The 16101-nt window shown below is 32.6% G+C and overlaps 1 long non-coding RNA gene across 1 annotated transcript; it reads right to left on the bottom strand.

Annotated features, from left to right (window-relative positions):
* Nucleotides 1-2804: 2804 nt before the first annotated feature.
* On the bottom strand, nucleotides 2805-15232 carry LOC123825238. Its single transcript, XR_006786857.1, has 3 exons — nucleotides 15113-15232; nucleotides 3481-3612; nucleotides 2805-2925 (listed from the first exon to the last, which is right to left on the bottom strand). It is a non-coding gene; the product is annotated as an uncharacterized LOC123825238 (long non-coding RNA).
* Between the last annotated feature and the right edge of the window lie 869 nt (nucleotides 15233-16101).

Below are 16101 nucleotides of genomic sequence, written 5' to 3'. Positions count from 1 at the left end.
TGAAGGTAATACAAAGGAAACATATTAGAGCATATGAAAATGCAATAAACAGTAATATCATCATTATGAGTATTGATGTTAGGGAGGAAAGGCCATATTACTTTTTGGAAAAGTTATTTCCTGGCTGATGAAAAGGATAATTCCAAAATTTCATTAATTTGAAATTTCATATCAAATCTGCTCTGTATTGGGGAGGAAAAATAATTTTTCCAGTACCCTTCTGAGTTCTTAGCTGAGATCCCTGTAATAACAGATAGATTAGCAAGAGAAAAACAAACAGAAATTTAATAACATGAACATCACATATATACACAGAAGATATTCAGGTAAAAATGAGTAACCATCTAATGTGGCTTAGAATTCAGGCTTCACTACCAGCTTAATAGAAAAAGGGAATGGTGGACATAGGCCTGTTAGGAGAGAGCAAATAACTTTTAGGAAAGATGAATGGGTCCTCAGAAGAATAGATGGGAGGCATGATAGTTTGTGACAAAGTTTGGGGATGGTGTCAACTTCTAGTCTCAATCTTCTGTGATATGAGTCTATTTTCTCTGGTTCATAAAATCTCTGGAAAGGGGATTTATGACATTTGAGTTCCTTTCTGAGGGTCAGTCTTCAGGCAGATAGGAGGTATTCAAAGAAAGCTGCTCCCTGCATTTGCCATTTATTCAAGTGTCTACAACTCAAAATAATGAATATTTCAAAGTAACATGTTTTGGAGTGGTACGTCCTAAACTCCTACAGTCATATTTTGAAGTGGCATATCTTACTGCCCTTCATAAACTTCTTTTTAAGAGAAGTAATAAAAGGATTCAGTATATAGATTATAATAAGGCACAGTTATTTATTGTAATTTTTAGGGCATTTACTAAAAGCATAATAAAAATATATACTAATAAGCTATTAGGGTAAAATGGTAAACTAAATAAACAATATTTAATTCCAAGGAAAGTGAGAAAGGGAAATTTTTAAGGGAACATCAGAAACAGAAAAGGGAATCAAGTAAGACAATTATAAGTAGATGTACATAAATATTTATATATCATTAATTGCATTAATGTAAATGAAGAGTGATACCCTAATTAAAAGACAATACTTTTAGGTTAAAGCCTCCCTCATTAGAGTCAGAATAAAAGAAAGAGTATGGAGAAAAATATATAGTAGAAACAATATTCATGATATATTAAAATATGTGTGATGCAGGGAAATCAGAGCTTAAAAAGAAATTTATCACCTTAAATGAATAAATTAGAAAAAAATGAAGACTAAATTTCAATGATCCAGGCTTCAATCTCAGAAAACGAGAAAAAATCAACATATTAAACCCCCAAATATAGATAAAACTAAAGAATAAAAATAAGACTATAAATATAATTTAAAAACAAACTTTAAAATTTTAAAAGTCAGGATGGTGTAGAAACAGGTAACTTTTCATAAAATTTATAAAACCCTAGCAAAATTGATCAAGGAAAACAAAAAGCAAGCACAACTTACCAAAATATAAATAAAATGTAGATATCGACGAGATCATTTAGGCAATAAAAATTTAATTAAACACCTTATACAATTTTTATGTCAAAAAAATTTAAAACTAATTGAAGTGCATAAATTCCATCATAAAAGTGACACATTTCATAAAAGTAATACTATACATACTTATAGTAATTGGATACATTTAGATATTTTCAACCAAGAAACTATGATAGATGGTTTAACTGGTGAATTATTCTAAAGATTTAAGGAATTACATCTATTTTAATACACTATTCCAGAGAGTAGAAAAAATACTATTTTTATAACCTTAAAAATGGGGAAATTACCATTTTTCTCATTAATATGGATCAAAATTATAAATAAAATTATCAAATCAAATCTATCTATATATATAACATATTAAGAACAAGTAGAGTTTATTCCAAAATGTGAAAATGATTTAACACTCAAAATGAATCTGTTAATGTAGTTAATGAATAGTGTAAAACATTGAAAGAATAAAAGAGTACAAGAAAACTATTTGACAAAGTCAACCCATTCATAACTGAAAGGCTCAGCAACTAGATAAAGCAGGAAACTGATAAAACAGCACATAAACTTGCAGCAAACAGTGCTCTCAATGGTAAAATATTGAATACTTTTAAGTCAGAAATGAGACAAGGATATCCACTATTAGCTGATGTTTTAAATATGAAAAAATAATTGTTGTTTTAGTAATTTTAAGTTATGAGAAAGTGAAATAATAGCTAAAAAATTATGTGAAAGAACAATGTGATAAAACATTAAGATATACTCTAAAGCCTCAGAAATTAAGAGTAATGTAGGCATTAGACTCAAATGAACTAGGGACTTCAGTATTTGAAAATGTTTTCAAACTAATGGAAAGATAATGCAGTATAAAGAAAAAATTTTAGGAAAACTTGAAAAGCATTTTAAAAACTTTTGATTTACCTCACACTATATAGTTGAAAAAATTCTAAATGGTTTTATGATTTTAATGCAAACTATTAAAAAATTAAAGTGGTAAGACAAAATATAGTTAAATTATTTTATAACCTAGATGCAACAAAGCCTTTCTAATTATGACACAAAAGAATGAAGCTATAAAGAAACACTAATAACTTTGACCATATACATGCAAAACACTTCTGCTTAGCAAAAACACCATTTAAAATGGACAAATTTAAGTTTGCACAATGCTACATCTCCCAAGTTGAAGCCTACTTAATCATAAAGGCAATTAGCATGTAAGCTACCTTTAAGAAAATGATCTTGTCTCAAGCACCAACAAGCTTTGCCACTGTACTTACATTATCTTCAGCAAAATAATCTGCTTCCAATTGTCAAAAGCTGTGAAGAGTCTAAGATTTTACCAGAGTCGCAAGCCAACAAGTTCACCTGCCAGTTTTGTAGGTTCTGGTAGATATAACACTAGTAGGTCAGAGACAAAAAACATCATCACTAACGGCACAGAAGGCAGCATGGCTTCACTTTTGTTTCAGTCCCCCCTTGTCTTCCAAATCCCATGGAAGTGATGTGGAAGCAGATCGATGTAGATGCTGGATCCCCACTGAGTTTGAGAGATATTTGGGGAATTCCAAGCTTAGTAAACTCCAGTATTTTAAAGAGGTCTGCTAGCAAAACACACAAACAAAAGAAGATACTATCTTTATTATGCTGGTCAGAAAAAAGAAAATTTGCTGTCTACCTTGGTGCTTGTATTACCTTGCTATACAAACATACCTTAAAATATAATCGGGAATAAGAGCTGATTACTAGATGTACCAGAACACCATGGGGTGCTGTCTCCCAACACTGTTAGCCTTAGTTGTTTCACTAATACACTATGGATTATCAAGCAAGTAGCATCTGTTGCCCTTCACCAGTAGTAAACATCAGAATAATTTGTCTACCTCAATTTGGTCTATGAATTGCCAAGAAAAATGCAGCCCATCCAAACACTGGATGAAACAAAGCTTTACTCACATAAAGAAGGAACAGAACAAGAGCAGCTCCAGTGGCAGGTGTTGGTCCCTAGAGCCAGTGAGTCCAACCAGGGCAACTGGCCTGTACACACCCCTCTTGTACTCTTGCAGAACCAAGGACCCCATCCTCTCCCTGCAGGGGACAATTACACCAGTGGGTTAGTCAGGTGCCTTATCACACATATCCTTAAACCAAAGGAACACACATTGGATTGAAATAGGAAAAGACATTCCCATATAAGGAGACAAGCCCAGCACAACCTGTGAGGTCTCTTTATTTCTTGATAAGGAAGTGTTCCAGGGCCAAGGACAGTCTCATGTGGCCAAGTGAGGATTAGAAGACTCAATAGGTGAGACTGCCTTTTCTAGCCTGAATAATATACATTAGGTAAGGCTGTTACAAGAATTAAATAGGAAAATGTCTGAAAAGTATTTAGGATGGTGCTAGCACCTTGTAAGTGCTCACAACATAGACACTATTTTGCTTATGGTTATAATTGTAAAAAATTATTTGTGGGCAAGAACAACAGTGTGGTGATTGCAGGGGAAGGGGTGGGTGGAGGTGGAAGAGGGTTCAGGGGGCATAAGTGGTAATGGGAAAAATACAATAAAATGAACGATTAAAAATTTAAAAAATAAAATGGCAAAAAAATAAAAATAAGGCTATATTTTAAAACACATGTTAAACTATGTTCAAATATTATTTTACTTTTCACAACTAAAGACAGGTTTCTTTCATATACTGAAATAAAGTGCTTAGCTTTTACTTTCTAACAATTTGTATTTGGATCAATTATTAAAAGACTTTCAAGTTTAACTTCTGTGTCTTTGATGGTAAAAAAAAAATATTTCCCACATCTCTAACTCCAAATAAAGAATTCGTACTCTACATATATTACAGACAGAATCATAAAATTATCTTTGTTAAGACAGAAAGTCATATTCTGAAGAAACTCTTTTTTATTGTGTACAAAATCAATAAAGTAGGAGAGAAATCCAGCTAAATTATGATCCAAATTTTTTGTAGCTGATAAAATCCTAAGGGCATGCTAAAAACAAATGGTATGCATGGGAAATTAGACCTATCAAATCTGAAACAGATCAGTTTGGAAAATATTGATTGGTTCAGAAAAGAAGTCACTTTCCCCAGAAGCTTTTCCATTTTCAGTTTGGCATGATCTAGGATTATAAAATGCTGAAAGCACCAATGTTTAATTCATCTTGAAAGTATTGGAGACCAGAGCAACACAGTAAAAATCTTTATAAAAGTAAATAAATATTTAGAGCCAAAATTTGGCATTGCTGATGGCAATTTTAAAAGTAAGCAAACTCCCTATTATTAAATCCCTGAAACACAACTTTAATTGTTAAAACACAAGCCCCCCAAAAGAGGTGCATTGTTTAATTAGATCTTTGGGTGAATGGTTGTATATTACCATTTACACAGGCACCAGCCCATCAGAGTAAACTGATTGAATGCTGTGCTAAAATGGCTAAAAGGCAATGAGGAACAGTCATTTAAAAATTAATTTAAAACAATTTCTGAACGTGCCATGGGAAGACAAAAGTCATTAAGCAGGATTATTAATATTCACGACAGCTGTTCCACAATCATGTTTCAGGTCCCCATGTTCAAATTTGCTTTCTAATATAGTTTCTTAAAATACTCTATTAGTCTGTACTTCTTCATATGCTAATGAGCTGCAAATAGCTTTAATTTTCATTTCACATCAGTTTATCATAGATAAGTGTTTGCTCAATATATGTTTGGGATTAACTATTTTTGAGTTACTTTAAAGAAAAATACCAAAAGGCCTGTGAAAAATGGAGATTCCCTTTTCCCATTTTCCATGACTCCTTTGCTCAGTATATTCCATCAGCCTCAGTCAGTGAGCCATACCTTCTACTGCGTCTCCAGATATCTATGTTTTAGGGCCTTTATGCTACCTACCATCCTTAAACATTATCCAAAGTATTGCATCTGTCTACATAAGCTGAAATGTCTGTATTAAATCTCACAGTTGAAAGCATACATCTAAGCATAGGATTGTTCAAACGGGTCTTGCCTGGATTTAGGTCTAGATTTCAGAATTTAAGATCATATGATCTTGCCCTGTCCAGTAGCTCAGTTTCTCAGAGTATTGTCCCAGAATGCCAAGGCTGTTGATTTGAACCCCAGTCAGGCTACATACAGAAAGCAACCAATGAATGCATAAATAAGTGGACCAACTATTTCCCTCTTTCTCTATCAAAATCAATAAGCAATTTTTAAAAATCATGTAAGACAACCCCTTCCCAAAGAGACATTAATTTACAGAATTTGTTTTAATGTCCTCAAAACAATGATTTCAAAGACACTTTCTTCCTTCTAGAGAACTTCATCATTTTATTTCTTTCTTCTAAATTAGTGATAACTTACATTACTAAAAGTTTTCTTCCAAAATATTTTTTGTTTGTGTTATAATAATGCCCTAAATGTTTCAATGAGTTCAGACAAAAGTCTTAAAGGATATAACCCTTTTTATGCTTTTGTGCATTACAATATTATTTTATTTTATAGCAATGTAATGTTGGTGTAAATAGACTTTGCACATACATAAAACTGTGTAGTTATTTGGTGGCCCAAGATCCTGGACTTTGTGTACATTGTAGAAAAAGATGTGCAAATAAGGTAGTATGCTGAAATCCTAAAAAAAACTCTTACATTTAATTATTATGTACTTAATAGTAATCAATTGGTTCTATAAATACAATGATACCTCTGTACTCATTGTTAATTTGTTCCAGAGCTTGTGATGAGTGCTGAAACTGACAAGTACTGAGCAAGTGATGGGTGATGAAGCATTTTCTCTTGTGGGGCAGTATCACAACTCACACAGCTTCTAGCAAGTGTGACAAGTCCCAAGCAAGTGATGAGTGCTGAAACATTTCTCTTGTCAAAATGTGACAAGTGTAGGGTTTGGTGAGTTCTGAAGTCAACAAGCACCAACATATAACTGCGTTTTATACACAGTATCTGGGTTAGGATATTGAGCCATAATATCATAATAAAGAATATCCATATATCAATAGTTTGTTCTAGGTTAGTATCCCACTCCAACTAAAAATTGTAGCTAGGATTTTCTTTTTTTTTTTTGGTTCTAATAAATATTGTTTTTATTTCTTCTTCTTTTTAATTGTTATTCAGTTACAGTTGTCCCACCTTTTTCCCCATTGCTCTTCTCTGCCACACCCACCACCCCACTCCCACAGCCAGTCCCCACCCCAATGTCCGTGCCCATGAGTGCTCTTCTCATGTTCCTTGACTTACACCCTCTCCTTTTTTCCCCATTATCCCCCTTCCCCAACCTGTCTGGTCACTATCAGTTTGCTCATTATTTCCGTGTTTCTGATTCTATTTTGCTCATTTGTTTTGTTAAGTTCTACGTATAGGTGAGATTATATGGTATTTGTCTTTCACACTGGATTATTTCACTTATAATGCTCTCCAATTCCATTCATGCTGTTGTGAGGGCTAGGAGCTCCTTCTTTCTTTCTGCTGCATAGTATTCCATTGTGTAAATGAACCACAGTTTCTTGCTCCACTCATTTACTGATGGGAACTTAGGCTGTTTCCAGTCTTATTGTAAATGAGGCTGCTATGGACATAGGTTCAAATAGGTGCATAGGTTGTTTTTAATTGGTATTTTGAGGATTCATAAGGGTATAATTCCAGCAGTGGAATCACTGGATCAAAAAGCAGTTCCACCTTTAGTTTTTTGAGGAACTTCCGTGTTGTTTTCCACAGTGGCTGTACCACTCTGCATTCCCACCAACAGTGTACTAGGGTTCCCCTTCCTCCACAACTTTGCCAGCACTTGTTGTTTGTTGATTTGTTAATGATGGTCATTCTGACAGGTGTGAAGTTATATCTCATTGAGATTTTAATTTGCATCTCTCTGATGGCCCTCAACTGATGTTGAGAATTTTTTCAGTATCTCTGGGCCCTCTGTATGCTCTCCTTGTGAAGTGTCTGTTCAGGTTTTTTGCCCATTTTTTTAATTGGATTGTTTTTCTTTTTTAATTTTTTTCTGCCATCAGTTACAGTTGTCCCCATTTTCCCTCTATTACTCTCCCCTGCCTTACCCCTGACATTCAATCCTACCCCCACCCCATTGTCTTTGTCCATGGGTTCTTTGTACATGTTTCTTGACAACCCTTCCCCTTCTTTCCCCCAGTTACCCTCTCGCCTTGCCCCTCCCCTTTGGTTGCTGTCAGTTTGTTTTTCTTCCTGGTGTGGAGTTGTGTTAGTGCTTTATATATTTTGGAGATCAAACCCCTGTCCAAGGTATCATTGTTAAATATGAATCATATGGTTTTTTCCCTTTTCATTTTATTGATGCTCTCCTTATCCATGCAATAGATTTTTAATTAGATGTAGTCCCATTTATTTATTCTTTCCTTTATATACCATGCTCTGGGATATGTATCAGTGAAAATATTGCTCTGTGGGATATCTGAAATTTTCCTACCTATGTTTTCCTCTAGGACTTTTATGATGTAATGACTTATATTTAAGTCTTTCACCCATCTGCAGTTTATTTTGGTGTACAGTGTAAGTTGGTGGTCTAGTTTCATTTTTTTCATGTAGCTGCCCAGATCTCCCAATACCATTTATTGAAGAAGCTATTTTTACTCCATTTTATGTTCCTGCCCCCTTTGTCAAATATTAATTGACCATAATGACATAGGTTATTTTCTGGGCTCTGTAATCCATTCCAATGATCTATGCATCAGTTCTTATGCCAGTACCAGATTGTTTTCATTATAGTGGCTTTGTAATATAGTTTCATATCAGGTATTGTGATCCCTCCTACTTTGTTCTTCTTTCTCAAAATTGCTGAGGCTATTTGGGGTCATTTATAGTTCCATGTAAATTTTTGAAATGTTTGTCCTATATGTGTAAAATATGTCATTGGTATTTTGATAGGGATTGCATTGAATCTACAGGTTGATTAGGGTAGTATGGGCATTTTAATAATGTTAATTCTTCTAATCTATGTGGACAAGGTTTTAACCAGACTCATCAAGAAAAGAAGAGACAGGACTCAAATAAACAAAATCAAAAACAAAGAGGAGAAATTACAACCAATACCACAGAAACACAAAGGATAATAAGAAATTATTATTAACAGCTGTATGCCAAAAAATTTGAAAACCTAGGTGAAATGGATAAATTTCTAGAAATATATAGTCCTCCAAAACTGAATCAAGAAGAAGCAGAAAGTCTGAGTAAATCAATAACACTAGTGAAATTGATGCAATAATAAAAAAACTCCTGGCACACAAAAGCCCTGGACTGGACAGCTTCACAGGAGAATTTTACCAAATATTTAGTAAAGAATGAACGCTGGTTCTTCTTAATCTATTCCAAAAAAGGCCAAAAAGAGGAAAGCCTTCCAAATTCTTTTCATGGGGTCGGTATTATCCTAATTCCAAAACCAGGTAAAGACACAACAAAGAAAGAAAACTACAGGCCAATATCACTAATGAACATAGAAGCTAAAACCTCAACAAAATATTGGCAAACCACATCCAGGGTCATACACCATGATCAAGTTGGATTCATCCCAGGAATGCATGGTTGGTATAATAATCGCAAATTAATAAACATAATACATCACATAAACAAAAGCAAAGACAAAAATCACATGATCATATCAATAGATGCAGAAAGAGCATTTGATACAGCATCCATTTATGATAAAAACACTCAGAAAAGTGGGAGTAGAGGGAGCATACCTCAACATAATAAAAGCCATATATGAAAACTCTACAGCCAACATCATACCCAATGGGCAAAAACTAAAAGCTTTCCCCCTAAGATCATAAACAAGACAAGGGTATCCTGTTTCATCACTTCTATTCAACATAGCATTGGAAGCTCTAGCCACAGCAATCAGACAAGAAAAATAAATAAAAGGCATTTAAATTGGAAAGGAGGAAGTAAAACTGTCACTATCTGCAGATTATATGATAGTGTACATAGAAAACCCTAACAACTCCACCAAAAAACTACTTGACCTAATAAGTGAATTTGGCAAAACAGTGGGATAAAAAGTCAATATTCAAAAATCAAAGGCATTTTTGTACATCTACAATGAAATATCAGAAACAGAAGTCAGAGAGAAAATCCCATTTGCTATAGCAACAAGAAAAATAAAGTACCTAGGAATAAACCTAATCAAGGAAGTAAAAGACCTGTACTCAGAATGCTATACAACACTGAAGAAAGAAATTAAGGAAGGCACAAACAAATGGAAGCATGTACTGTGTTCATGGATTGGAAGAATTAATGTCAACAAAATGTCCATATTAACCAAAGCAATTTATGATTCAATTCAATCTATATTAAAATACCAATGACATATTTCACAGATACAGAACAAACATTTCAAAAATTTATATGGGACCATAAATGACCCCAAATAGCTGCAGCAATTTTGAGAAAGAAGAACAAAGTAGAAGGGATCACAATACCTGGTATCAAACTGTATTACAAGGCCACTGTAATCAAAACAGCCTGGTACTGGCATAAGAACAGACATATAGACCAAGTAATAAAGTACTGAGGAATAAACTTAACCAAGGAGGTAAAAACCTGTACTCAGAAAACTACAGAACACTAAAGAAAGAAATTAAGGAAGACACAAATAAATGGAATCATATACCATGTTCATGCAGCCAGGTTTTTCTTAAGCAAATATATAATTCAGTTTTTTCTTTTACTTTCTTCAAATAAAAAATTATAAGACTAGACGTTGGCTGGGTAGCTCAGTTGATTAGAACATTGTTCCAATACACCAAGGTTATGGGTTTGATTTCCACTCAGGGCATATATAAGAAAAAAATTTTAATTACAAGAGTAAAAATTTAGTAAATAAACTCTTTTCTTTGGCCTTGTATTTTTTAATGTAGGATTTGTACATATTTCAAATACATATTCAGGCATTTATGCATCTCATTAAAAATATAATAAATTAAAAACATATATGTTCATATATATGTATGTGTAGAAAAAGTTTTTCTGTGAAGAGTACACAGAATATTAAAGAATTTTTCTTTAAGAATATTAATATATTTCCACAGTATTTTACAGTTATGTATATATAAGAATTCTTTTTATATATGAGGATATTCAAATTTATAGATGTTAAGGAAGTAACCAGGTTATTCAACATATAAATACTATATATTAAAAAATATAACTTATACCTCCTGAAACCCAGATTATTATTCTACCTCAGCAATTTTCAACTGGTGTGCTGTGGCAGGTACACCATGCAAGAGGCACACTGGTGTGCCACAAGAATTTTTAAAACATGCAAAACCTGACTATTTAGTCAAGAGGACTGATCTTTTTTCCTTTAGATTGTCAAGTAAAAAAATGACAACAGCCAACACAACAATAGCTGTCAGCATAAGTGAATCAAAGTTATACTTACCTTTTGTTCAGATCTGCAAAAAGTATATGAATTGGTGTGCCACAGTATTTTAGTCATTAGTTTGTGTGTACCATGAGATAAAAAAGGAATCTGGTCAACAAAACAAACAAGCAAAATATAAACACATATTGAAATAAACAACAGACTGATGGTAACCAGAGGAGAAGGGGGAAGTGGGTAATGGGAAAAAAGGGGAAGGGTCATCAAGGAACATGTATAAAGGACCCATGGACAAAGCCAAAGGGGGGTAGAATTGACGGTGGGGAACAGGTTGGGGATGGGGGGAAATGGAGACACTGTACTTGAAAAACAATTTAAAACATTTTTTTAAAAGGTTGAAAATCACTGCTTTATCCAGTATACTCTAGTGTCATTTAATAATAAAGTCAAGATAGATAGATTGATATAGAAACAAGGTAGATTGATATAAAAATGTGAAATACTGACAATTTTAAAGAATGTAATCTGAAATAAGGAAAACAATCATATATATTTATGCTAAATTGATCCTTTGCATTATAATTATATGTAATTATATATGCATTAAAATTATATAATTAAAAATATAAAAATAATATATAAATATGTATGATTATGCTCTAATTCTATATTTTTATGCTAAATGTAATATACATACAGAATAGTTCATTAACCATATATTAAAACAAAATGTTTTTAAATAAATGTAGATGTATCCCATCTCAGGTTAAGACATAAAACTGATCAATGCACAATAGTTCCCTCAAAAGTGCTTCACAATTTTAATACCTGTCTTTCTCTATAGCAGTTATTATCACTCTAATATTTATGATATTAGTTTATTTGACTTTATCATTTTAGACCATAAATAGTCTTTTTGAACTTATTGTATATGAACAAATAATATATTTATTATAATTTTCAGCTTCTTTTGTTGAACATTATTTCAGATGTACCCATACATTTAATATATTACATTATATTTAAGATGCGTTCATACATTTCTATCTCAGGTATTGACACATACGTTTTTTTTAAACAGTCTACCATGGAGAACACATTTAAAAATATGTCATAATACAAAAACCAATATATGTGAACATCATGGAGAAAATAATAGAATTCATCATTGTAAGACCAAAATCTTAGGAAATTTATAAATGGAAGCTTGACATTTTAGAATATTGTGCTCTAGCAGTATCTGCAAGTTCCAGATACTGGCTACATTACTAAAAGGATATAATTTCTTTTCAATACTCACATGTAAAACATGTAAAAAGAAAATTTTGAAAGGATCCACCAGAAAACAATAACTCAGTCGATGATTGACATCCTTTAAAAATTTGACATTATTTACATATGTAGAATATTTATCCAACTGCAAATATACACCTTTTTTTCCCAATGGCATATGGAACACTTATAATATTGATCATATTCTGGGCTATATAGCAAGTGTAAATAAATTTTAGTGGATTTAAGTTTTACAGAGCATGTACTCTCTCTGACCACAGCAGAACTGAAATTAATAAAAAAAAAGATAACTAAAACACCACCCACATTAGGAAGTTAACTACTACATGAATCTATAGTTGAAAGAAGCAAGTGAAATGGAAAGTAGAAAATACTTTTAAATGATAATAAAAATTACACATACCAAAGCTTTGTGAGATGTAGCTGAATCTGTAACTACAGGAAGATTTATAGCATTAAATAAAAAAAAAGGAAAGGATGAAACCCAGTGTGATAGCAACAATCCCCAAAAGCTATAAAATTAACACCAAATTTAGGAAATTAAAGTAAAATTATGATAATGTTAAGTATTAAGACAAAACAAAAGTCAATAAATTAAAAGCAAGCATAAAATAGGAATAGACCTAATGTAATTTCTTTGAAAAAAACTTAAAAAATGATATACCCTTATAAAAGTGACTAAGAACACAGAAATAAAGAGCAAATAATAAATAGCAAGGTAATAAAAGAGAGTTTAAAAAACTATACAAAAAATATAATGAATAAGTTTAGGCTTACAAATCTCAAAAATTAGGTGAACTGGAAAGTGACTAATGAGAAATCCTAAGCAAATGGAGACAAGAAAAAGTGGAAAACACTAGAAGCACTATAACAAGTACAGATATTAAGTCCAGAAATAGAATTCTTCCCACAAATAAAAGTCATGAGTAGATGACCTCTAATATTTGAAGAAGTAATAAGGCCCATGTTACACATTTTTTTTTCAGAAGAGAAAAATGGGTGCACTGTGTAATTCATTTTATGAAGCCAACAGAATTCTGATATGAAACCCTGGCAAGGATATTATAAGATTAGAAAATTAAAGAAGAAAGAAGAATTATTAAGATTGCTGAAGAAAATCTATGAACAATATCATTCAGAGATATTTGAAAGACAGTTGTGACAGGAACTGTGCAGTCCTCAATATGGAATTACAAAGTGAGTGAGCTGGGAATGCAGACCACATCAATAAAGTCTTGGCATTTAACAATGCTTACAATATGTCAAGCATCTTCTATGTGCTCTGCTCACTTAATTCCCACAACTATCCTATAAGGTGAGCACAATTTTAACCCCACCACACTATTCTGCCTCTTTCTCCTTCTTCTTCTCTTACTCCCCAGCAAAATCAGCACTGGGACATTGGTTTACAGATGATACCTTACCCATTGCAGTTTGTCTAAACCTCACTGACTTCCTAAGACATAATGAAAGGTAGTTTCTAACAGTGCTGCGAAATTGAGATTTGCAACAACAAAGGACAAGAGAGGAAGTTTATCAGAAAAAAAAATAAAAGAGGCAACAGGAGTAAGTAATCCCTGAAATAATCTCCAGCTCCAAGGATGTTGTTCTAGTATCCAGTTCCTGGAAATTATGAAACCCTGACAGTGGTCTAAATTTGCCCTAATTAGAATGAGAAGAGTGAGGCAGGTGCAAGTACAGTAAGTCTGGAAATGCAATAGAAGACAACACTGAGTTGCTCTTTCTTCTGAGAAGTGTCATGACTTTGCCATTAAATTATCACTCTGCTGAGAGTTCTTTGTCCTGATTCTTGATGTGCACATCTAATTGCACATTAAATAAATGGGTTAGAATACAGCTCCTACTATCTATGAAAGTAAAGATATTTATGAAGTTTTGCAAAGTGCTTCAAGACTAGAGAAAGGCACTGTGGCAAATACAGATTGTTGATAATGTTACTTTGGCTTTAGATAGTGGCTTTGCTCCAATGTGCTGGAAGCCCTTGTACAGTATACTGATTTGTAAAATGACTACAGCATCTTTCTTCTGAAGAGCCCATTTCTTAATGTCTTCAACATAAACTTAAATTACAAGACTCCAGATATCCCCACATTGATACCCATCCACCTTCAATCATTTACTTGTATGGCAATTCTGTGGGACTAACCAGGTACAAAAGTGGTTGGGATCAGACACAAATCTGGTAAGCATCCCAAAGCACCTACTAGTAATCCAAATCTTTTTAAATCTGTTTTTGCTTGTTTCTTCTGAGTTTTTGTTTTGTTTTATTCCATAATATTTTATCTATTTTTTAAGATATATATTTTTAAATGTGACTAACTGATATAAACCTAATATTAAATATTTTAAATTATTATTATCAAACTGATAAATTAAGTATGCCAATTTAATTTAAATTTAACTTCATACATTAAGCTGTATAATAAAAGAGTCAACTAAATATAAGTTAAGACTGAGAAACTATTGATTTCCTATAGGCAACTGAATTGCTTGTGATATAAATTGAAATTTTGAAAGCAATTTCTTTATCATAACTATTTTAGCTAAGTAACTTTTTCTGCCAAGAATATGGATTACTCAGGCTTTTTGCTAAAAAAACACACTTTAAATAGTGATTTTAGATTAATTTTTAAATAAAATACGACTTTATTTAAAACTTTTAAAAACAAATATGTCATTTGCAACACATTTTATATAAAAATTGAGGGATTACCTAAAAATTTATTCTTTTTACAAATACTCTAAGACTGAACACAGTGGAAGAATTATAAGAGAAAGGTACAAGTAACTACCAGTCCATGGGTATATCAGTCAGGTTGAAGCAATTTTGCTGTTTAACAACTGTGTAAACTCCATTAGCTTAAAATAGTAAACATTTATTTCTCTCTCACTTACGTCACTGTATGTAGCCCTGAGGTCTGCTCCCCCTGAAATCAGAGTTTGGCTCCAAGCCACGGCTTCTATTCTGGCTACTCCAAATGCTTTCTCATTCTCCTTGCCCGTGGCTACTCCAAACATTGTCTTCTGATGCAGATGGTATAATTGTGAGGTCAAGACAAGGCTCAGGCACACAGTAAAGCTTCTGTTCCTGTTCCACCCATTAACATTCCATTGGCCAAAGCAAGCCACGTGTAGAAGTTGGAAGTCAACAGTGCAGGGAAAATATACCTGACCTATTCTAGTGAGATTTTTATAGAACTACAAAGTGACATGGCAAAATGTGTGCATGACTAATTCTTTTACAGACAGGGAGTGAAGAATTGGGAACAATAACCCAAAACACCACTTTAGGGAAATCACCATTCTCATATTTTTTAAAGAATAATCTTTGCCTGCCTGCTTTCATGTTTTCAGAAATGCAAACATTTTCAGAGTTTTATAATATAACCTGCCACTGATTTATTTCTATGGAAGCCTAGGAAGCTAAATGCTTAGGTGAATTTTCTACCCATTTTAATAGTTCAAAACCAGAGAGAAAAACATTTGAAGAAAAACAAAAAATAAATTATTTGTGATTAAAGTGAAAGTGGACAGCAAGCAATTTTTCTGAGGTATGCAAAACAGTGGTTTCTGAAGTCTTTCCCTAAAATATTTATTAATCGCTAAATCTATGTCTCTCAATAAACACAATTTTTACATAAAAATATAGTAAAATGTAACAAAATATAAGTGTCTTGCTTATGTTCTAATGAGTTCATAAACATTGCATTAAAGATTTTGTATAAAAATATTAAATTGTTCCACAAAAATTCTCTAAATAGACTTTTATTACATAACTTACTATAGCAATAACCGTAAAAATATTTAAACTGTGTAACTAAAACACTGAACTTAATAAAAATGTTTTCTTTGGTATGTCACAAATGTTTATGAAGACATTTCTA

Source organism: Phyllostomus hastatus, unplaced genomic scaffold (genome assembly GCF_019186645.2).
Source record: "Phyllostomus hastatus isolate PE091 unplaced genomic scaffold, TTU_PhHast_1.1 phas_contig_62, whole genome shotgun sequence".
Lineage (NCBI taxonomy): Eukaryota > Metazoa > Chordata > Mammalia > Chiroptera > Phyllostomidae > Phyllostomus > Phyllostomus hastatus.
Note: the sequence above shows the minus strand (reverse complement) of the source record. Positions and strands in the feature narration are given on the sequence as shown.